General features: G+C 40.4%; 1 non-coding gene and 1 pseudogene across 1 annotated transcript; both read left to right on the top strand.

The window, feature by feature from the left end:
• Positions 1-1,885: 1,885 nt before the first annotated feature.
• On the top strand, positions 1,886-2,044 carry LOC133067586 (U1 spliceosomal RNA). The gene has a single exon (XR_009695359.1). It is a non-coding gene; the product is annotated as a U1 spliceosomal RNA (small nuclear RNA).
• Positions 2,045-5,820: 3,776 nt separating this feature from the next.
• Positions 5,821-6,481, top strand: LOC133067194 (translationally-controlled tumor protein-like; annotated as a pseudogene).
• The last annotated feature ends 16,861 nt before the right edge of the window (positions 6,482-23,342 follow it).

Genomic DNA, 23,342 nt, shown 5'->3' with positions numbered 1-23,342 from the left:
ATTGGGGTGTGCACCCTCCCCCGTGCCCCATTTACTCAACAAAGAGTGTGGCTTCCCCCGGCTCCGCTCCCACCATAGCTTTTACCCCATTGGCTTATTAATTATGAGGGTAAATTTCTATTTCCTGGCTTTTAAACCTTGCTTTTTTTTTTTTTTTTTTACTTGCCATTGGTCACAAATAGAGGTGTAAGTTCACACTGATTTTTATGGACGATAGAAACTGAAAATCAGAGATTGTTATTGTCATATGATGACTGATGTGAGGTAATTTTGACTTTAAAGCAAGCGGGCCTCCTAGTAGAGTGAATTATGTTTACACATCTCTTCTGGTCGGCTTTCAGTTTAACAATTCCTGCATCTGTGAGGGTGAGATGGGAGAACCAAGGCTTTCAGGTGTCTCAAAGATCTGGGAATACCCACTGCAATCCAATTGTGAGTAAGGGGCTCTGTGCCCTAAATCCTTGTGTTTATATTTAGAAAGAAATAAAAAATGATTGTTAGGGCTGATGGCACCCTGCTGACCTGAAGACGGAGTTTGTGATGAGGGGTTTTTCAGAATCTTATGGCTGAGATAGGACCAGTTCTTTTCACTTGAACAAAAGATTGTTTATAATGAAAACCTTAACCCATATGCTCTGACGGACTGAAATATAAAAGAGGTGAAGGAAGTCTGAAACATATGGATGCAAAAATGTTTTAAGTATGTGTGCTAGGAATGGAATTGTGCATATGCTACTTTCAGTTCTGAGTATTTGTTCCAGTTTGTGAAATTCTTTTCTTGTTTTAAAGATCTCATTGCTAGATATACCTACATATTAACACGTGGATATCTCTGCCAGCATTCAGCTTCTAATTGTATATGTAAGAGTCTAAGCAAGTTTTTTAGGGCAGATGATGAAATTAAACTTGCACATTAATCCCCCCTCAATGATTACTGTGGATGCTATATAAAAATAAAAGTGAAGTTTTAACATTGAAATATAATTGATTTACAATGTTGTGTTAGTTTCTGATATACAGCAAAGTGATTCAGTTATACACATACACATACATACATTCCTTTTTATTTTTTTTCCATTATAGTTTATTATAGGATATTGAATATAGTTCCTTATGCTATACAGTAGAGCCTTGTTGGTTATCTATTTTTATATGCAGTAGTTTGTATCTGCTAATCCCAAATTCCTAATTTATCCCTCCCCAACGTCTTCCCCTTTGGTAACTGTACGTTTGTTTTCTATGTCTATGAGTCTGTTTCTGTTTTGTATATGAGTTTATTTGTCATGTTTTAAATTCCACATATGTCATAATATGGTAATTTGTCTTTCTCTTTCTAACTTACTAAAGATAAAAATGAAAAAGTCAAGGATTTGAGCTCAACTAATCACAGTCAGGGCTTCCCTTGTAGCTCAGTCGGTAAAGAATCTGCCTGCAGTGCAGGAGACCCAGGTTCGATTACTGAGTCGGGAAGATCCCCTGGAGAAGGAAATGGCAAACCACTCCAGTATCCTTGCCTGGAAAATCCCATGGACAGAAGATCCTGGCGGGTTGCAGTCCATGGGATTGCAAAAAGTTGGGCATGACTAAGTGACTAACACTTTTACTTTCACTTGGTATGGTAATCTCCAGGCCCATTCATGTTGCTACAAATGACATTATTTCATTCTTTTGTATTCCATTGTGTATATGAACCACATTTTCTTTATCCATTCATCTGTCAGTGGACACCTTGGTTACTTCCATGCCTTGGTTACTGTAAATAGTGCTGCTATGAACACTGGGGTACATGGACCTTTACAAATTGGAATTTTCTCTGGATATATGCCCAGGAATGGGTTGCTGAATCATATGGCAATTCTAGTTTTAGTTTTTAAAAGACCCTCCAATACTTACCTGGCAGGGGAGATACCATGATCACAAAGGTAGTTTTCCCAGGGCAAGGCTTATCCATTGCACTCCGGATGTGCTGACCCCTGCGATTTCCCCAAATGTGGGAAACTCAACTGCATAATTTGTGGTAGTGGGGGACTGCGTTCGCGCTTAAAAAAAAAAAAAAAAAAAGACCCTCCATGCTGTTCTCTTTAGTGGCTGCACCAGTGTACATTCCCCATAACCGCATAGGATTCCCTTTTCTCCACTTCCTCTCTAGCATTTGTTACTTGTAGACTTTTTAATGATGGCTATTCTGACCTGTGTGAGGTGGTACCTTGTTATCGTTTTGATTTATATTTCTCTAATAATTAGCAACGTTGAGTGTCTTTTCACATGCCTATTGGGCATCTGTATGTCTTCTCTGGAGAAATGACTAGGTCTTCTGTCCATTTTTTGATTGGGTTGCTTTGTTGTTGTTGTTGTTATTGAGTTGTATGAACTGCTTGTGTATTTTGGAAGTGAAGCCCTTGTCAGTAGAATCATTTGCAAATATTTTTTTCACAGTTCATAGATTATCTTTTCATACCGTTTATGGTTTCCTTTGCTGTGCAAAAGTTTATAAGTTTGATTAGTTTCCATTTGTCTATTTTTGCTTTTATTTCAATTGACTTGGGAGACTGACCTAAGAAAACATTGGTACAATTTATGTCAGAGAAGGCTTTGCTTATATTCTTTTCTAGGAGTTTTATAGTGTCATGTCTTATATTTAAGTCTTTAAGCCATTTTGAGTTTATTTTTGTGTGTGTTGTGAGGGTATATTCTAACTTCTTTGATTTACAGGCAGTTCTTCACCTTTCCCAGCACCACTTGGAGAAGAGACCATCTTTTCTCCATTGTATATTCTTGCCTCCTTTGTCAAAGATTAATTGACATAGGTGTGTGAGTTTATGTCTGTGCTCTGTTCTGTTACACCAATCCATATGTCTGTTTTTGTGCCAATATCATCCTGTTTTGATTATTGTATCTTTGTAGCGTTGTCTGAAGTCTGGGAGGGTTATGCCTCTGACTTTGTTCTTTTACCTCACGATTGCTTTGGCAGTTCTGAGTCTGTTATGATTCCATATAAATGTTAGGATTATTTGTTCTAATTCTGTGAAAAATGTCATGGTTAATTTGATAGGGATTGCATTAAATCTGTAGATTGCTTTGGGTGGTATAGCCATTGAACATAGTTGACACCACTGTAGTATTCCAATTTGTGGGAACACTTTTTCTTTTGAAGGTTTATACAAAAATGACACTCAGAGATGAAAAAAATATGAAGTATTGAAGTATGAGACATGGGATCTCAGTTGAGGACTATAATTTGGAATTATCTAAGAATTTTTAAAAATGTCTTCTGAACCTCAAAAGATTACAATTAACAAAAAGTAAAAATTAATTAGATTTTTTTTAACTTATCACCATCTTTATCAATAAGTAGGAAACATAAATGGCCAACTTTTTAGATTGTTGGGTAAACCCTAAGAATTTTAACAACTAAGAAAAAAGAACTAAAAAAGAGGAAAAATCTTGACTTCATCATATGATTTCAACATTTTTGATTGTGGGTAAATAACAAGCTGAAATAAAAAATTTTAAATAATTATTTCAAAACTCATGTCTAGTTCTATGTATGATTAGGGTAGGCAAGGCTTTGATGGTGAAGAGACTGGAAAAAGTAATGGCTCAACGTCATTGTGGCAGTCTATTTCTTGCTCACATCAGAGCCCTGGGAAGGTGAACAGATTGGTCAGAGGCTCTCCTGTATGCACTCAGTCAGGGCACCAGTCTGACAGAGGCTCTGCCATGTTCAAACTGTGTCCTCTGTCCTCACCATGGTGCTTTCTGTCACCGCCATTGGAAGGGCGTGCAGAGGCGTGAGAATTGGAGAGCAGCATGGGTTGATCCTGGAAGTGGCACACAAGACTCTGGCTTCCATTACACTGGCTGGCACTCAGCACGTGGCTACCTAACTGCAGGTGGAACCAGTTCTGTGCCTATAAAAAAAGGTGCAGATTCTGTTGAAGAGCCAAAGCCTCTAGCACTCTCCCAGCTTAGCAGAGGGTGTGATGCATAGTAGGTCCTCAATTAATATTTGCTAAATGGGGTATGTGTATATTACCTTCCAGGTGTGTATATGTTTCCACAGTGTAGCAATAAGATAATCATAATACTTCCTATTTTGCTACAACTTCAAGTGATGGTGACACACCCGGAACTGTGGGCAAGATGCTGTGAATAGACACTTATATATATTTTTACTCTGGATGTAGAGTACTTATTATTATCTTTTTGTCAGATTCTTCTTTTACTTCCATTCTTTTTCCTTTCCATGAGCAACATAAGAATTTGGATTTGTCAGAAACAGAAAAATATATTAACTTCTGGCTTAATTTTACTCTAAGACTTCAGTTTCTGTTGGATGCTAGTGGTACATCAAGGGTTTAAAAAGTAAAATTCATTAAATGTTATTTTTGTGGAAGCTTTCTCTTTTAGTATGCTGTTTTCTATGGCTCTATGACTCACAGATAATGTCTATATGTGACTAATATGTCTAAGATTTAGGAGATTTGGACAAAAGATTCAATAATAATGTGTTGTGATTTTTGAAGATTAGTTCAAACATCAGAAGGCACAGAAAAAAAGTAATGGGAAAAATAAAAACAATAATACTGGGACTTTACTGGTAGTCCAGTTGTTAAGAGCCTACCTTCCATATGAAAGGGGCATGGGTTTGATCCCTGGTCAGGGAACTAAGCTTCCCTCATAGCTCAGTTGATAAAGAATCTGCCTGCAATGCAGGAGACCCAGGTTTGATTCCTGGGTCAGGAAGACTGCTGGAGAAGGGAAAGGCTACCCACTCCAGTATTCTTGGGCTTCCCTTGTGGCTCAGCTGGTAAAGAATCAGCTCACAGTGCGGGAGACCTGGGTTGGATCCCTGGGTTGGGAAGATACTACCCACTCCAGTATTCTGGCCTGGAGAATTCCATGGACTGTATAGTTCATGGAGTCTCAAAGAGTTGGTTTTGACTGAGCAACTTTCACTTTCACTTTCTTTCAGGGAGCTAAGATTCTACATGCTGCCCAGAGCAACCAAAAATAATTAAAAAATTAAAAACAGAAACAAAACACAATAGTACCAACAAGATGGTTGGATGGCATCACTGACTCCATGGACATGAGTTTGAACAAGCTCCGAGAGATGGTGAAGGACAGGGAGGCCTGGCATGCTATAGTCCATGGGGTCACAAGGAGTCAGACATAACTGAGTGATTGAACACCACCACCAACCAACCAAAGAAGTTCTGGGTTCATGCGAAGTTTTAAAAGTAAACTGTGTTATAGATGGGGGCAAAAGTAAAGAAGAAGCAGAAATACAAAGTGACTCAAGAGAATGATGAACATATTTGGTTCTACACTTATAATACATTAGGAAATAAATGACTGTATAGAAATTATCTGAGTAGACATACATTTCACTAGAATGTAAGTTCTGTGGTGGCAGAACATTTCACTAGAATGTAAGTTCTGTGGTGGCAGAAATATTGCCCAATCGTTGTTGCATTCCAGCACTTAGAACAATGTCCAGTATAGTAGTGGACATCTCATGGTTATCTATTTAAAATTTTTAAATTAAAAACAATTTTTGGGGGGAGGAGCACAGCACATGTGGGACCTTAGTTCCCCAACCAGGGATCAAACCAGTGCCCCCTCCACTGGCAGCGTGGAGTCTTAACCACCAGACTGCCAGGGAATTCTCTAATCATTATTTATTGAAAAAAATCGGTAGCTTTTCTGCCTGCCCCCGCCTCTCCCCCCGAGCGCCCCTCTGGCCGCACTGCGCTCGCTCTGAGCTCCAGGCTCCTGCTAAGCCAGCGCAGCTGTCGCCTCCCTGCTGTCGCCATCATGATCATCTACCGGGATCTCATTAGCATGATATTCTCCGACATCTACAAGATCTGGGAGGTCGCGGACGGGCTGTGTCTGGAGGTGGAGGGGAAGATGGTCAGTAGGACAGAGGGTAACATCGATGACTCACTCATTGGTGGAAATGCCTCCGTTGAAGGCCCCGAGGGCGAAGGTCCCGAAAGCACAGTAATCACTGGTGTCGATATTGTCATGAACCATCACTTGGAGGAAACCAGCCTCACAAAAGAAGCCTCCAAGAAGTACATCAAAGATTACATGAAGTCAATCAAAGGGAGACCAGAAAGAGTAAAACCTTTTATGACAGGGGCTGCAGAACAAATCAAGCACATCCTTGCTAATTTCAAAAACTAGCAGTTCTTTATTGGTGAAAAGATTAATCCAAATGGCATGGTTGCTCTTCTGGACTACCGTGAGGATGGTGTAACCCCATATATGATTTTCTTTAAGGATGGTTTAGAGATGGAAAAATGTTAACAATGTTGGCAGTTACTTTGGATCAATCACCTGTCGTCATAACTGGCTGGCCACTGCTTTTCATCCACACAACAGCCGGACTTAGACAGTTGGGACTGATGTCATCTCGAGCTCTTCATTTGTTTTGAACGTTGATTTATTTGGAGCAGAGGCATTGTTTTTGAGAAAACGTGTTATTTAAGTTGTCTAAAAACAAAACGCATTTAAACTAAAAAAAACAACAACAAAAATTAGTAACCCAAATAAATTCCAAGTGGGAAAGCATACACCTTGAATTTTCTTCAGAAAAGAGGCAAAAGATAAATGATGTGAGATGATACAGTGAACATTGATTGATTGATTCAACAACTATACTGGGTGTGGTTATTGTTTGTAAGGAACTATAGAAAGGACCACAGGTGACAAATGGCTCACAGTCTTTAAGGTTCAGCCTCTGCACCCAAAGGCACCTTGGAAGGGAAGGAAGTCCCCCCACCATAAGCTCCAGTGCTGTCTTTCCTTCAAATATGTGTTCTCTAAAGAGGAAAATGGATGCTTTTTAATTAATTTTAAATAAATATATGAGTAAAAGCATCTTTAGATAATGTTGCTCTTTAAGGGTTTAAAAAATGCAGTCTAAATAAAGAGAAAACTGTTATATTATTAACTCCAATAAGGATTCATGGTAAGTCCCATATGCTTTCTTGCTTCAACCCCCAGTTGCTCCTCCTATGTAGAATTCTGGAACTGATACTGTGTAGGACAAAGAAAATGATAACGTGGATGACTATTATACAAGGTATGAAATGTTAGGGATCCTAAGTAATGTATAGGCAACATACTTTGATGGTTTGGAAGAAGGAATGATCACGTCTATCAGTCAGTGTCTTTGATTGCAAACAATATAAACCAGCAGTGGCTGATTCACAAAAGAGTTTACTCGAAGAGAAAGGAGCTCTTCATAAAAGATAAGGGAAGGAAACCAGCACTGACAAGATTGGAGCAGAGCAGCTGTAGGGATCCACCAGCAGAAACAACGGACGTGAGTTCTTCAGGACCTGAATGAGCTCCAGGTGCTGTCTATGCTTGTATTATTCAAGAATCAGATTGCCAAGAGACAGAGCTAGCAGAACAAGAACAAGATGGAGAGGGAGTGTTTTTGCATGGCCCAGAGGAGACTGGCAGGCTGCAGTCCATGGGGTCGTAAAGAGTCGGGCACCACTGAGCGACTTCACTTTTCACTTTTTTTCCCAGAAGAATGATGAACGAATGATGCCAGGCCAGACAGAAGCTATCGGTGTCCACAATACTTACTGAGCTTGGAATAGGAGAGTTGGAGAAGTTTTCATGAAAGAGTTGGCATTGGAATTAGTTTCTAAAAAACAAAGAGCATTTGAATATGAAAAGATGGGGAGGAAGGGTTAGGTTTGGAGGCAAGAGATCTTGCTATGAACAGAGGCACAGAGGATGGACCAGAGAACAGGGCCTGTCCTACAGAGATACACTGAGAAAAGGGAAGGTTCCATTTGGATAAAACGTAGAGAGTGTATGTGTGTGTTAGTCACTTAGTCGTGTCTGACTTTTTGCAACTCCATGGACTGCATGCAGCCTGCCAGGTTCCTCTGTCCCTGGGATTCTCTAGGCAAGAATAGCAAAGAGGGTTCCCATTTCCTTCTCCAGGAGATCTGCCCAACCCACGGATTGAACCCCAGTCTACTGCACTGCAGGCAGATTCTTTACCATTTGAGCCACTAAGACTATATAATGAAGAATCATGAATACTAGTCTAAGGAATTTGGTTTTATTCTATAAGCGGTGGATGGACTGAAATATTTTAGATAAGACATGCAGCTTTGTAATTAAATAGAATTAGCTATGTACAGTTGACCCTTGAACAACAAGGGGCACTACTCTTTCCTGGAGTCAAAAATCTGAATATAACTTATAGTTGGCCTGCCTTATCAAGGTTCCTCCATATCTGGAGTCCTATACCTGCAGATTCAACCAACCATGAATCATGTAGTATTTACTATTGAACAAAATCCTCATGTAAGTAGACCTACATGGTTAAACCACATTGTTCGAGGGTCAACTGTACTCCTTTTTTGTTTTTTTTTAAAGGAAAGTCTCTCTGGTGAAAGGAAATGTATGGGAGAAGAGATTGGATGCAAGAACGGCAGTAAGAGAATTACTGCAAAAGTATGGTCTAGAATTATTAAGGAACTGAAATAGTATAAGAGCTGTGGGGAAGGAGTTGAGGAGATGGCACAAGAAACATCATAAGGGTAGTATTTCATGACAGGGCTTGTCCTTACCAGTGCCACAGGAAGTGAAGCTAAATGTGGGACTGACGATTCAGCCATCAAAATCTATGCTATGTTGTTCATAGAAATACTAAAGGTGCAATTTAGCCCCTGTTACTTTTCAAGTTCTTTATCAGTTTATCAAATATTCTTCATGATTAAAATTAAGCTATTTGATAAAACCCCTAAATGCATAAATATGATCTTGTAGCTTGCAACCTCAAAGTAAAGGAAATTAATTCAAATAATATATGTCTACCTTCCACTACCAACAACAGGGAAGACAGTCCAGGGAATGGGCAGAAAACTGTTTTTTGGGTTTTTTTAAAGGTAACCCAGTAAACATTTTAGGCTTTGTGAAGTTAGGCGTACAGTTTCTGTTGTAACTCCTCAACTCTGCAAGAAAGCAGCTACAAACAATATTTAAATAAATGAATGTGGCTGCACTCCGACATTACTTACAGACATTGAAATTTGAATTTCATATAATTTCTACATATGGTAAGCTTTCTTTTGGTTTTCTCTATCATTGAAAAATGTAAAAACCATTCTTTGTTCTCAGGCTATTAAAAAACAGGCAGTAGATTGCATTTCTTACTTGCCAATAGTGTCAATGGCTACTGCCACAGCTTTAGAAATCAGAACCAACATTTCCTTCATGAGTCAACAACAATATGAACTCATTCTGAAAAATAGTGTTTGAATTAGAAGAGGAAAATTATCAGAACCAATGAACATCTCAATCATTGATTCTGCTCTTCTTGATTTTGTTTCAAGGGAATAGAGTTTTCCTTTCAGCTTTCTTCCCTAATGTAGCATGGTGTTAATATTTGTTTAAATACAGATTCAACTAAAGTAACAGAGGCATTCCAAAAAGCAATGGTTGGGACAAACAAGATAGATGTCTCCCTCTCAGTAATAGTTCGAGTGCAGGCAATCTAAACATCTAAGAGAGGCTTGATGGTGTCAGAGGCATAGGCTGCTTCTGTCTTTTGCACTATCATCTTCAACACACAGCTTTCAATTCACAGTCTAAGAGGGCTGCTGCAGCTCCTATCATCATATTTGCATCCCACACAGTCATAAGGGGAAAAGGAAGGGAAGAAGGCCACTCTCCTTACCTTTAAATGCATGACCTGGAAGTCATGTGTATTACTTCTGTGCACATTCCATCAGTCAGAACTTAGTGACATACCTAAAGCTAGCAGCAGAAAGGGTAGGAGTTGAAAAATATTAATGTAATTTTATCTGGAAAGCTCTGTATTCAACTAAAATTGGGAGCTCTAGTCTTACAGGAAGATGGGAGAATAGAATTGTTGAAATATTGAAAGATGGCAGAAAGTCTCTGCCTACTGTTATTTCATATTTACATATTACAAAAAATAGTCCCTAAATTCTATACAGATAACATTTTATTGCTTTGATTGGAGAGGGAGTCATTCTAAATATTTTCAATTATTAACTTAAGCCAAAAAAGATAAACCAGTTCTTCTTCTTTCTTTTTTTTTTATTTTTGGCTGCACTGGGTCTTCATTGCTACACTTGGGCTTTCTCTAGTTGGGGCGAGTGGAGACTACTCTCTAGCTGCCTGGACAAGGCTTCTTGTTGCAGTAGTTTCTCTTTTTGCAGAGCATGGGCTCTAGGATGCACAGTTTTCACTCGAGAAACCGGTTATTCTGTTGGTGATTTCTTTTCCAGGGCTTTTACTTTAGTGTTAGTGTTAGTTGCTCAGTCATGTCTGATTCTTTGCAGCCCTATGGACTGCAGCCTGCCAGGCTCCTCTGTCCATGGGATTCTACAGTCAAGAACAATGGAGCAGATTGCCATTCCCTTCTCTAGGGATCAAATTTCCTTCCTGATCTGGGATCAAACACCGGTCTCCAGATTGCAGGTGGATTCTTTACTGTCTGAGCCACCAGGAAAGCCCTTTGTAGCTTCCATAAAATCATAAATTCATTCAACAAATGTTTTTGAGCACCTCTTGTGCCAGGCTTCTTTCTAAGCAGATAAAACCCTCACCTGCTACACTACCAACAACTTTGTTACAGCATGTTATCTCTGGCAAAGACATTTCCTTAGAACGGGTAGTAAAGGCTGCTAAAAGCATGGGGGATGAGCGTTGAGAACCATGATTGTTCACATATAAAATGAGGAGCCCTTCCAAATCTGGGTCTGCCTTACAGACCCAGCCCCAGTCACCATGACTCCAGACAACAGCCTGTTTACTATGCAAACTCCATTTCAAGGGAAGCCCACTAGCTCCTTTTTCCAAAAGGTTGCCGTCCTTGCCCCTGTCCTTTCTGGAAATTCTAGACCACTCCTTGTTGTTGTTTGATCACTCAGTCGTGTCCAACTCTTTGAGATTCTATGGAATGTAGCCCACCAGGCTCCTCTGTCCATGGGACTGCCCAGGTAAGAATACTGCCATGGGTTGCCATTTCCTCCTGCAGGGGATCTTCCCGACCCAAGGATCGAACCGCATCTCTTGCATTGGCGGGTGGATTCTTTACTGCTGAGCCACTAGGGAAGACCACTCCTGGTGTGGGGATTTGGAGGAATATGTAGGTGCCAACTCTTTCCCAGCCTCCCAATGGGAAGATCATAGCGGATCCTAAAATTACAGCCCAGCTGTCAGAGTCTTTCCCAAGTTGTGTTTTTTAAAAAAGAAAGAAAAGCTAGCGAACAAACACTAAGCACTCCACCTGGCATGACTTCAGAATGCTTGTGATTAAGATATTCTGCTTATTGTGAATCGAAGATCTAGGCCTGCCTTGCTCCACATAAATAGAAGCTCTGTTTCTCGGCTGCCCGTGCACATCCTCTTACATGTCCTTAGGGTGCTGTAACAGCAGGGCTTCTCTAAATGGTTCTTAGGCTCAAAGAACATAAAAAGAAACAGCGAAAGCACTTACATTGAGGAGTAATATGTATCGACAGTACATTTTTCCTTCTCTCGCTACAAAGTGAAAGCTTTTGTGCACCACTTTCTGTTGTTAGGACTGAGGGTGATTGAGGCGGTGGCAGCATGGCCAGCAGCAAGAACTGGCCAAAATTAATTAAGCCAGCGGTTTGGGATGCAGCATCTCCACTCCTTGGCCACTCCCTTGTAGTTTAACTGGTTGGAATTCAAGGGGCATGGAGGAGGGGAGCAAAGACTGGAATGGCCTTGCAAGATAGAAAAAAATGAGAAGCATTCATTTGGGATTTAGTTACCTGTCAGATGGTTGGAAAGGAAGCCATAGATTAAAATAGAAAGAAAGAAATCCCTTCAGTTTCTGTAGCATAAAACAGAGCAATTAAGTTCCAATAACAGCTCTCACTTACTGAGCCCCTGATATATGTTAGACGCTGTTCTAAGTGCCTTATGCATCACTGTCTTATTTGATTTCTTCAATAACTCTGTGGTAGATGCTCTAATTACTTCCATTTTACAGTTAGGAAATTGAGGCTGGGAGAGATTAAGCTTGGCAGTCTGACTCCAGAACTGATACACCATCTACCGTGCTATACTGCCTTAGAGATAGTGGAACCCCTGGTTGTTATTTTCCTCTAGATTTTAATCTCAGATTTTGGTACAGGTGGTGGGCATTTCCTAATGGTAGAGGGAATTAAGTTAAATCATAAACAAGAGGATACTTGAAAAGTATGATGTACAAAAAAACTGAAAAGAGTTTGTGCCTTCTTCCTGGTTGCCTGCTAGCACTTTTCTGGCTGTAGGGAAAGAAGTACAGCATAACAGTACTAGATTCTATATAAAGCAATTTATTATTTTTTGAAAAGTGATAATGGCCTTGTTTTCCTCTTAAGAGTTAATAGTGGAAAAGACTGATAGCGCCCTCAGAAGCATGCACTCAGCAAGATCCCTAAATAGTTCCTTCTCTCCAGCCCTGACCCAGTAACCTCTGGGCCATTCTATTCCCTGGAATCTCCTTTATAGGGCCCCAAAGAGTATGCTGATGCCTGCAACATCCTTTTAGGATGTGAAGACTTATAAACAAATGGCTCCTGGGGACAGGGAACATATCAAAACGTAATCCTTACTCATAACAGAATTGAGTTCGGTGTGAACCCAGCAATCAGGGAATGAAAGGTGAGTGCATTAACCTACCATGTTATCTGTATAGAAGTTTTATATCTTAAATGGAACAGACATTCCTGCAAAACAATAATGGGCTGAGATTAATGAGTTACAGGTGACCCTCAGACACGGGAAGGTTGACTTTGGATAAGCACCCACAAAGGTCAAGTGCTTATCTGAATTAACCACAAGTCTTGGATTGGGGGTAAAAATAAAGGACGAGAAATACCCCGGGGAGAGGCTTTCCCCAACCTGAGTTTTGTGTTCTTTCTTACCTTTCGCTAAATTCCTGTATTGGATTGGACAGGTCCTTTTCTTATACCATATATATATATATATATATCTGTACATTTTCATATACATCATCCGGCCTAAGCGAGATCTCAACATCGTGGAAATAGTGTGAAAGACCAGAGCAATGCTTTTCAAAGTCTAGATTTTCAGGAATGTATTGTAAACCAATTATTTTGGCTAACATATAATTGAGTCTTTTAGACGGAGGCTTTACAAGGACTGGATGGAATCTTTACAGTGGTAGTTTTTTGCCTAGCCCTCGGTTGAGGATTAGCATCTGTCTCATTGCACAGTGCAAATATATGGTGGTAAGAATAACTTTGTGTTTATTACTCTCATCCTTGGGTCAATTTTAGTATTTCCATTTAGGACAGAATAATTAATCCCCAGAGCAGTGCTGTATTCTTCATTTCTCGAAAAACATGCTTGACACCTACCTCCATTAATTAAGTGGAGTTGTATAGCTACCTCCTGTATCCCCCATGGAGCATATCTGCTGGGCCCTAAGAACCCTGCCAGCAAGGTGAATAGACCGAGAGAGGCTCACGGGGGCAGGGCCGACCTAGCTCGGGCTTCAGGAGAAGTTCAGTGCTCCTGCTGGGAAGGTGAACACACAGTCATATCTAATACAAACCACCAGGGCATCCCCATTGGTAGATAGAATCCTGTCCAGGTGTGTTGTCTCTAATAGAGAGATGCAAAGAGATAACCCTCTGGAACCCCACCCTTGCCAGAACTTGGAAAGGAGGGAAACAAAATGCCCCCCTGAGAGCAAAACTTTAAAAACAACATGGACTAAAATAGAGCATAGATATGCAAAGTTTTCTTATGCCCTAGAAGGACCCTAAGAAACCTGAGCAAAGGCATTAACACATGCAAAGAAAGAATGTGTTAATCAGAAGGGGGTTGGTCAGCCCTGGGAGGTGGTAAAAAGAGAGCCCCTGAGGCAAAAGTTAGCAGCGCCCACACGAGCTTTGCCCCTGCAAGACCCGGCTGGCCAGCCAAAGCCTTCTCAGCCTGGGGTAAGCATGAGCTCAACAGGTACTCAGGCAAGTAGGTATGGAGTGCCTATAACGTTGTCAGGGAGATGTCAAGTTTTGGGAGAAAGTGCTGAGTATGGAAGCTACCTCTCAAAACAGGTACAATCAGGAAAGAGAGCACATTATGGGGAAACAATGGAAACAGTGACAGACTTTATTTTTTTGAGCTCCAAAATCACTGCAGATGGTGACTGCAGCCATGAAATTAAAAGATGCTAGCTCCTTGGAAGAAAAGCTATGATGACAAACCTAGACAGCATATTAAAAAGCAGAGACGTTACTTTGCTAACAAAGGTCTGTCTAGTCAAAACTGTAGTTTTTCCAGTAGTCATGTATGGATGTGAGAATTGGACTATAAAGAAAGGTGAGTGCAGAATTGATGCTTTTGAACTGTGGTGTTGGAGAAGACTCTTGAGAGTCCCTTGGACTGCAAGGAGATCCAACCAGTCCATCCTAAAGGAGATCAGTCCTGAATATTCACTGGATAGACTGATGCTGAAGCTGAAACTCCAATACTTTGGCCACCTGATGCGAAGAACTGACTAATTGGATAAGACCCTGATGCTGGGAAAGACTGAAGGAAGGAGGAGAAGGGGACGACAGAGGATGAGATGGCTGGATGGTATCACTGACTCGATGGACATGAGTTTGGGTAAACTCTGGGAGTTGGTGATGGGCAGGGAAGCCTAATGTGCTGCAGTCCATGGGGTTGCAAAGAGTCAGACACGACTGAGTGACTGAACAACAACATTGTTGAGTGCTTAGAGGTGCCACTGTTGAAAGCAGTTTTTCTTCTAATTTTTGTCACAATGCTATGAAATAAACACTATCTTTATTCCTGTTTTAATTAGGGGGAAACTGGTGTAATATAACTAAGTCACTATAGTATAATATAACTAAGCGATATATTTGAACCATGGAGGTGTGAGTGCAGAACCCACACTCCTAACCAGTCCTTAGACTGAGGACCAGGTCTGAAGCAGTCAGACTATGCAGGGCTAGTAGGTTGAGGATTTTGTTTTCTCCTAAGAACAATATCCAGTTTTAGAGGAGTGACCTGGTCAAATGTGTGCTTTGAAAAAAATCGGTCTGGTTGCAGTGTGATTAGCTACCATTTTTGTAAAATTTGATGATGCTTTTGCTTCCTATGTAAGTCCACAGAGAAAGGGGGAATCAGGACTTCCCTTGTGGTCCAGTGGTTAAGACTCCATGCTTCCAGTGCAGGGGGTGCTGTTTGATCCCTGGTTAGGGACTAAGATGCCACGTGCCTCACCATGCAACCAAAGAAAAATTAAAAATTAGGTTTATAAGGTTACAGTTAAAGATACTATATTAAAAATAAAAGAAATAACAGGGACTGCACAAATCATATGAACTTCAAGAATTTTGTTCACCAAGATAGCCATTTCTTACTATAAAATAATATGCTGAATTTGAACATGTTTAGGCTTTTCAAAATTCTTGATGGTAGAGAATATGGTGCTCATGTGGTTTTAAGTATTCTAGTTCTTACAACTGTTATTTCCCAATGTAAATTAATAAAATGGTACCCTGGTTTAATACGTCAGACTAATGAGAGGTTAGGTAGCTTGCCCTAGCGAGATTAATTTACTTTCTGAAAATATAAAATTTCTGATTTGCAATACTAAGGGCAAACTTTGTCTAGACCACAGTAAGTTTGTCAGTCATGACTCTGCTTTGGCTGCTCAGGAGGGAGCCTGCTGCCTTTTCCTCAAGGGTGGCAGTTGACACCCCACAACATTCAACAGCCCTGGGCTGTATATAACAGCACAACTCCTCCTCCTCCACGTCCTTCTCTTCCTTCCAAGACATTCAGATACCTAGGCAGGTAGGCAGGACCATCTGTCAGGGAGTATCAGGTTCAGAGCCCTTCCATGGGAACCAACAAGAACAATGTAGGGTCTCAGGCCTGAAACCCACTTAACATAACTGGGGAGCAAGAGGGAACCCGGATCTTGGTTTCACAATAAGAGCCAAGGCTAAGAGCCACTCAGACAGAAGATATAAATCTGGACAATGGTGTAGAGTTGTTATTTAATGCCATGTAACTGATGAGCTCCTGTAGGAACTGAATGTAGTTAAGAAAAGAAGAGGTCAGAATCCTGAACCCCGAGGCATTCCAACACTTAGAGAGAGGGCATAGAGAGGCACCAGCAGAGACTGACAAAGAGCGCAGTAGAGCACTGGGTCGTGGAAGGCAAGTTAAAAGTGTTTCAGTCAGGAGAATGTGATCAGCTGCATCAGACATTTAAAGTACCAGTAAGACAAGGCCAGAGAATTGACTGATGGACAATGTGGAGTTCCTTAGTGATCTTAACAGGAGCAGTTTTGATCTTTGCAGGCTTGGGAGGTGGGGTGGGTTGATGATTGAATTGGGTTCAGGAGAAGATGGGAAGAGAGAAACCAGTGAGCCCAAACAACTCTGAGGAGTTTTGTTGTCAGGAGGTGCAAAGAAAATGGAGCAGCAGTTGGATGGAGACGTGCTGTCAAAAGATTTTTGTATTTATTTTTATTTTTTTGGTGGAAAAGAAAGTTAGCTTTATTCCGGAGGCCGGCAACAGAGGGGGAACAGACACACTTGTGTTCAAAGGCTGGTTCTCCCCACTAACAATCAGTGGGCAAGAGCTTTTATAGGCAGAGGGAGGGGTTTACATGCAGAAACAGCGCAGTCAGCTCTGACAGTCATCTTGAAATTGGTCATCGGTGGTCTAATCAACTTCATCTTGAATGTTTTAAGTACATCTAATCTTCCATTCCAAGGCTGGTTTGTTGTATTTATTTTTAATGAAAGAAACAAGAACATGTTTCTATGTATGGTGATGGTCTTGAAAAAGGGAGAGAAACTTTTGATGCAGAAGAGACAGGGAGAATTGCTAGAGAAGTATCCTTGTGGCATTAAGACGGGGATGGGATCTAGTGCATGAGTGTGGGGACTAGCCTTGTCTGGGAGCCCCAGTACTCTATCCAGAGTCACAGGAAGAAAGGCAGGATATACGGACTCTGGTGCTGGTAGGGAGATGTGGTGGTTGAACATGTAAATTTTTCTGAATGTTTTCATTTCTTGGTGAAAAAGGAAGCAAGTGAATGATGATGAGTGAGCTGGTTGTGGAGGATTGAGGAGAGGGATCAGGAGCTGTTGAGGAGAATGGGAGAGGGAACAGTCTAGGGTAGAATGATAGCTGGGCAGCATTATTGGTCCACAGGAGGTTACGATGACCAGGTATTTAGATTGACTTTGGCCATCATGGCTGTGTTTTCTTCTCTAGCATGTTTTGTTGCAGGGATGCTGGACCCGATTAGGCAGAAAGTTTAACAGGGGTGAAAATTTACCAGTGAGACAGGAGCAAGGAAGATAAGGGTGCTTGCAAGAGAATAGTAATGATGATGGAGCTTGGAACTTAGGCAGGAAAGGAAGAGGAAATGAGGATACAAGAGGGTGAGGGCAGTGGAGTAAAAAAAATCTGTGCTCTAAATGGCATTTCTGACCTTTACCCTAAAAAGTCTCTCAAACTCTTAATGTTCACATTTCTCTAAATGACAGTGAAGAAACCAACATCTTTGGTTTTTTTGTGGAGATGGGGCTTCTCTGTTGGAGCAGTTATTGCCAACCAGCATGGGTAGTTGTTGACAAGAGAGAGGAGAGGCAGAGTGTTGGTTTTTCATCAAGGAGGAAGATGACTGATGTGAGGTAGCAGGTCTTAGTCTCTAATCGCTTGAGTTTTTTGTTGTTGTTTTTTAATATATATTTACTTGGCTGCATCGAGTCTTAGTTGTCCCACAGCATGTGGGATCTTAGTTTCCAGACCAGGGATCGAACCTACATCCCCCACATGGAAGGCAGGTTCTTAACCGCTGGACCACCAGGGAAGTCCGTCATTTGAGTTTTGTATTCCTAGGATGTAGGAGGTGTGTAGCCTCCCAAGTGACACATACACATGCCCCACCTTTTCATTTTCCTTCTTCACCAGGAATCAGAATAGTGCCCCATCCCAGGGGTGTGGTCTGTCCGTGTGTCTTCAGGGATTCTGGAGGATGAGAGGAAGCCCAGAGAGAGGCCAGGATAAGATGACAAGGCAGGAGGAAAAACCTTTTAAAGATAATGTTCTACCTTAGAATTTAATTTATGAATAATATAAAGATATGTCATTGTAGGAAATAACTGGTAAGAAACTGATAATCGTTTCACTAGGAAATATGGCTGTAAAAATGCTGACAGATGTCTTCATATAGTGACCACAAGAGGCTTATCCTTTGGGGATTCTCCTGTTTATGGGCTATATCAGTTTCCTGTACTCTACCCTCTGGTCGCAGCCAAGGGTTACTTGGCAGTTTCCACTTTTAAATCAAAAATGGGTCTTTCTGGATCATCCAGAGCCATCTTTTCATTTTCTAGATGTTAGAACTGAGGCCCAGCAAGGTAAAATCTGGGTTCCCCTATCCTGCGGGGATGTGGGCACCCTATTCTGGCATCTGGCTGTGATGAAAGTACCCCCCTATTTCCATGCTTCTGCTGGGGACTTGTTCCTTGTCATGGGTGCACTTGTCCTGTGGTTAAAAGTACCATCTGTCCTCAGACTGAGATACCCTCCCCATGACCCAGGAAGCAAAAGCCTGCTACTTTTGCACTGTTACACAGAGGATGGAACAAGAGGTTTTGTGGCCTTTTTTTTTAGTTGGATGTAAACCTTATTCACAAGAATGATCAGGGACTGGGGATAAGGCAGTAACAAGGTTTTCATCTCTCTTTAGAAGACATTTTATGTAAGAGACTTAAAAATAATAATAGTTAAATATGTTGAAAGAGCTTGGGTTTTGGATCCTGAAAATAATGAAAACAGTAGGTCTTGAGTGATCCCTCTGTGCTGGGCAGTGTCCTCTTTCATATCCTGGTGCTACAGATTACTAGCAATGGCTTCTTGGGCAAGTTGCCTAATGTCTTTGAACTTTGTAATTCTTCCGACAGAAAAGAAATCTAATGCTTTTTTTTTCTTTTTGCACGGTATTTTTGTAAAATATTAAATTTGATGTCACGTAAAAGTAGCTGGCATAAATCAGGTGCTCAATCAATGTTAATTTGTTCTATCTAGCTTTCTCGCACAGTTCCTGAGGTTTAAAAATATTTTTTTTCAAATTGTGAGCTGCTCAAAAATTTCAACAGCAAGGCAAGAATGGTTGTGATTAAAACCATTTAATATTGTGTATTCAATTTTGTAATGTAACCTGATATCAACAGCCAAGATCTTTGTCCTAAAGGGAATTTCAATATTCAGCAAAGTGGGGCTGATTTAATAGCCATTAATTCTGAGAGTATGTTCAAGTTCAAAGTCCTTCTGTTTTAAATGTAAATTGCTCTTTTTTATGTATATTGTATTGGAATTTAGGAACGAAGGCTGTCACTCCCATTTTTCTTTGCATGGCATTGCAGGCTCTTTTATTATCACAGAGCCCTATTATTGTGATACCTCACACAGGAAATGCACACTCTGACATTAGGCACCAAATTGCTGAAATATCCTGTGTTTTCTATTCATTAAAGCCCTAAAGCACTATGTGCAAATTCCCTTACTTTAATTACACACCTCAGGGATGTGCACGCCAAAAAAGAAGCCAGTCAGACAAAAAGCCAGGTCTTTGCCAAAAAACCCCAGCCCCCTAAACTGGTAAACATTTATTTTCAGCTGGGAAATCTGCTATTAATTCATATAGTGACTTTCCCAGCTGAAATAATGAGCCAAGCCAAGTGAACCAAATGTTCGCAGTGAGCAAACATGAACAGTAGGAATTCAGTCCATCTCTTATTTACATGTTTGTTCCTTCAGCAGTTAAGGAACATTTGTATGTTTCCCTTCTACCTGGAAACACATCAGTATTTACGCTTCAAATATCTTATTTTTCAAACAGAGCTTATAGACTGCTGTAGAGAGCTGCTTTAAGAAATAAAAGAAGAGAAAAACCACCAAATCAAATTATTTATTAGTGCTTTAGATAGAAGTCTTCCCACTAGCCACACTGACTTTCTAGTTTATTTGAAGGCCTAAAAAAAATCAGAATTAGCAAAAACGTGAGATTTTTGAGAGAAATACCATTTGGGAATTTTTTTTTAAGTTAACAAAAATTTTAAACTTCTAAACAAAAAAATTACTGTTCAATAAAGCAAACTAAAGAATTAAAATACATTATAAAAGTTTTTTTCATATATGTTGGGGAAACTTTCTTCATTTCCATTTAGTTACAAAGCTTTAGAATGTGAAAAATAAGAAAAGAAATAGCTCCCCACAGGCACCATATGCATATGACAAGGTAGGGTATTATTTACACTTCCTTTTTGAGGTCTGACTACTCACAAAATATACTTAGATTCTAGAACAAAAAGTTGACCTATGCATATAAAACTTAGTAGAAAAAGTAGTTTTTATAGAAAAGCATGGATAAACCTTTGTGGAAAGCAAAGAAAGAGAAACAGTTCAATTAACACATGAAATAGCAAAGTAGAAGAGTTAAAAAATCAATACACTGATTAATTCCTATGAAGATGCAGAGTATCTACTCAACAGTCAATTAACCATTTAACATGTTTCTTGATATGAAGGAAGTTTTTTTTAAATAAGTTCCAGACTCAAACTCATGTAAAGATATAATCAATTTGGAGTTCTAATGACTCTCTTAACGTAAGCTTGGGTGAAGACTTTCAATTTATTCTAAGCACAAAATGCTTTACAATTTAATGAAGATATGGTTTTTAATTGTAACAAACATGAAAAAAAAGTAGCTTTTAATTCAGAGTACTTTAAAATGAAGGTTAGCCACCTCCAAACCTTTTGCCTAAATGAAATTTTTAGCAGATACATGATTTTTTAGCAATGAATAAATGAATAAAATGTATGAGATTTTTTTTTTTGTTCTATAAGAAGAAGCAATGCCCTATTAATTTTGACAGACAACTTGGCATTAGTCATTTTAAAATCCAACATGGGATAAAGTTATGCATTACTAGTCTCTACATTTTTGTCAAGAGATGAACATTTTGCCAGATTTTTAATAATATGCCAAGAGCTTTGTCAGTCAGTTTATTTAGCCCTGCGTGGTTATGCCAGTTTTGGTCCACCACCCCACTGGGTGTAACACTGCCTGTCACCGCTCACATAACTCCTCCCCGACAATTAGACAAAGTCAACACAGCAATCACTCCCAACTGCCCTGAGGTACCTGCACTATCAACAGTGCAGATTCTGAGGCTTGAACAAGCTTTACTTTGTCACTGCCTCCCCACCCCAATTAGGACTTTTTTTCTGCCCAGGCAATTTAGCACCAACACCATGGGTGGACCAGATAACTCTTTTAAAAAGCGAGTTTAAGTCATTCTTCTGCCCATCCCCCCTCCTCCAGCCCAACCCAATCAATTCTTTTTCCACCTTCTTTTCACTACTTCCTCCAACACCATCCCCTCCTTTCACCCCTCCCCCGCCCCCCAAAAAAAGCATTCCCAGAAAGAAACGGGATTCTGCAAGAAGGCAGCTTGCAGTTTCTAACTAGTTACCATGCCGACTGGAGCCTGTGCTAAGGAATGTGCTGCTGCCACACCGAACTCAATGAAAAGATGAAGAAAATGTGCAGGCAATACTAGTTTGGCTGTGATGCTGGAGAATCTGAGAGAGGGCTGTTGGTATGGAAGGATCTCACTGCATGCAATTTGCAAACATGCCAACTCAATAGCATGTGATAGGCACTGGATGGAATTCGAAGGTCTTATAGTCGTCAAGGGCTGGGAAGGAATAAGAGAGCTAAATGGGGGAAAATCTGCCCCAGGAAACAATGTTTGTCTCTTAGAAATATGGAATTTATTAATTTTAATAAGAATCTGCAAAATGCTAAAAGAGATTGTACTTCTGATAAGCCCTTCTCTTCTGAGTCCAGTCATTACCTCTTCTAGCGATTTTTCTGTACCTTCCTTTTACTGGCCATAAGAAAACAGCAACCACCCCCGGCCCCCCCCCCCCCCCCGCCGATTTTCTGTGCTAAAAATCATTAGTAGAATTCATGTAACACTGGGGCTGTATAAATCACAAGCTCTATTTCCTGAGCAATTGCACAGAGAGGATTGCTTTGATTTTGCCTGGAGAAGGGTGGAGACAGAATGCAGTCCATGAAGAGCAGAATTCTGAGAGATGAAGATTCCCTGAACTTTCTATCCAGGTGGAAACAGATTTGGGTCTATAGGGCAGTACTTCTCCTAGAGAACTGGGCTACCAAATGATAAATCTCAGTTAAGAGGTGCCCTTGGGATATTGAAAGTAGACTTGGGATCACCTTGGGGGCTCTGTCCACTCCAACAGAAGTCTTATCTGAAACACCTCTTCCTGCTCCATGTTCATGAAAACCAGAGATTACCCTGAATTTCCCCCGAGTGGGGAGATTTTCCAGAATGAGGATGACTCAGGATTGCTACTTACACCTCACACTCAGATTAGTAAAATTTCTTTCTTCTTGCATTTTCAGTCTTCCACATCTATTGATTCCAAGCTGTCCTGTTCATCACTGGCAAAATAGTTTTCCATGCTTGCCAATTCGACCCTGTCTTTTCATTGCCCATAGCCTCCCTATGGCTCCTCATTGCCATGGCAACCACATGTCCTAGGTTTTTCAGGACATTTTGATTTCAAATATTCTGTCATGTGGTCAGACCATGTGTCAGATCATAAGCCAAAAAATATATCCTGGTTTTGGTTTTGAAAATATTGTCACTGTACCCATTGCTCCCCAGATACGATTGTTGTTTATCCTTCCTTTTCTAAAACTAGAAAATTGTCCTTCTTTTTTCATATAATAATATCTCTCATTTTTATATAATATTTTGCAGAGTGCTTTCACACAGTCATCTTGATGGGTCCTTTCCTACCTGTGAAATAAGACAAGATAGGAGTCATTATTTCAGTTTAATAGATGAGAAAATTGGGGCAGAGAGTAGTGAATTGACTTTCTATCATGTCCATAGTGGCAAAATGACTAGAATTCCTGTCTCTTGACTCCAGTGTCTTTTTTCTCTAACATGCTTCTTCCAAATAGTGATGCTTCGTACTCTAGATTTCTTTGCCATTGTGGTTCCTGAAAGACCGACTTTCAGGTGACTGTGTAACTGTACACCAACTCTTTCATGATTCATGTTGCACATCAACTCATGAAGTTGAGGAAGAGTTAGGGAAAGGCTTTTAGGTGAAGAACTACTGCCTGAGATGTTAATCACCAGTGTCATATATAACTTACAAATGGGAGGGGGATTGGGGGTGAGGAGGGAGGGAGAGAGTATGGGCA

The sequence above is a fragment of the Dama dama genome, chromosome 12 (assembly GCF_033118175.1).
Source record: "Dama dama isolate Ldn47 chromosome 12, ASM3311817v1, whole genome shotgun sequence".
Taxonomy (NCBI): Eukaryota; Metazoa; Chordata; class Mammalia; order Artiodactyla; family Cervidae; genus Dama; species Dama dama.
Note: the sequence above shows the minus strand (reverse complement) of the source record. Positions and strands in the feature narration are given on the sequence as shown.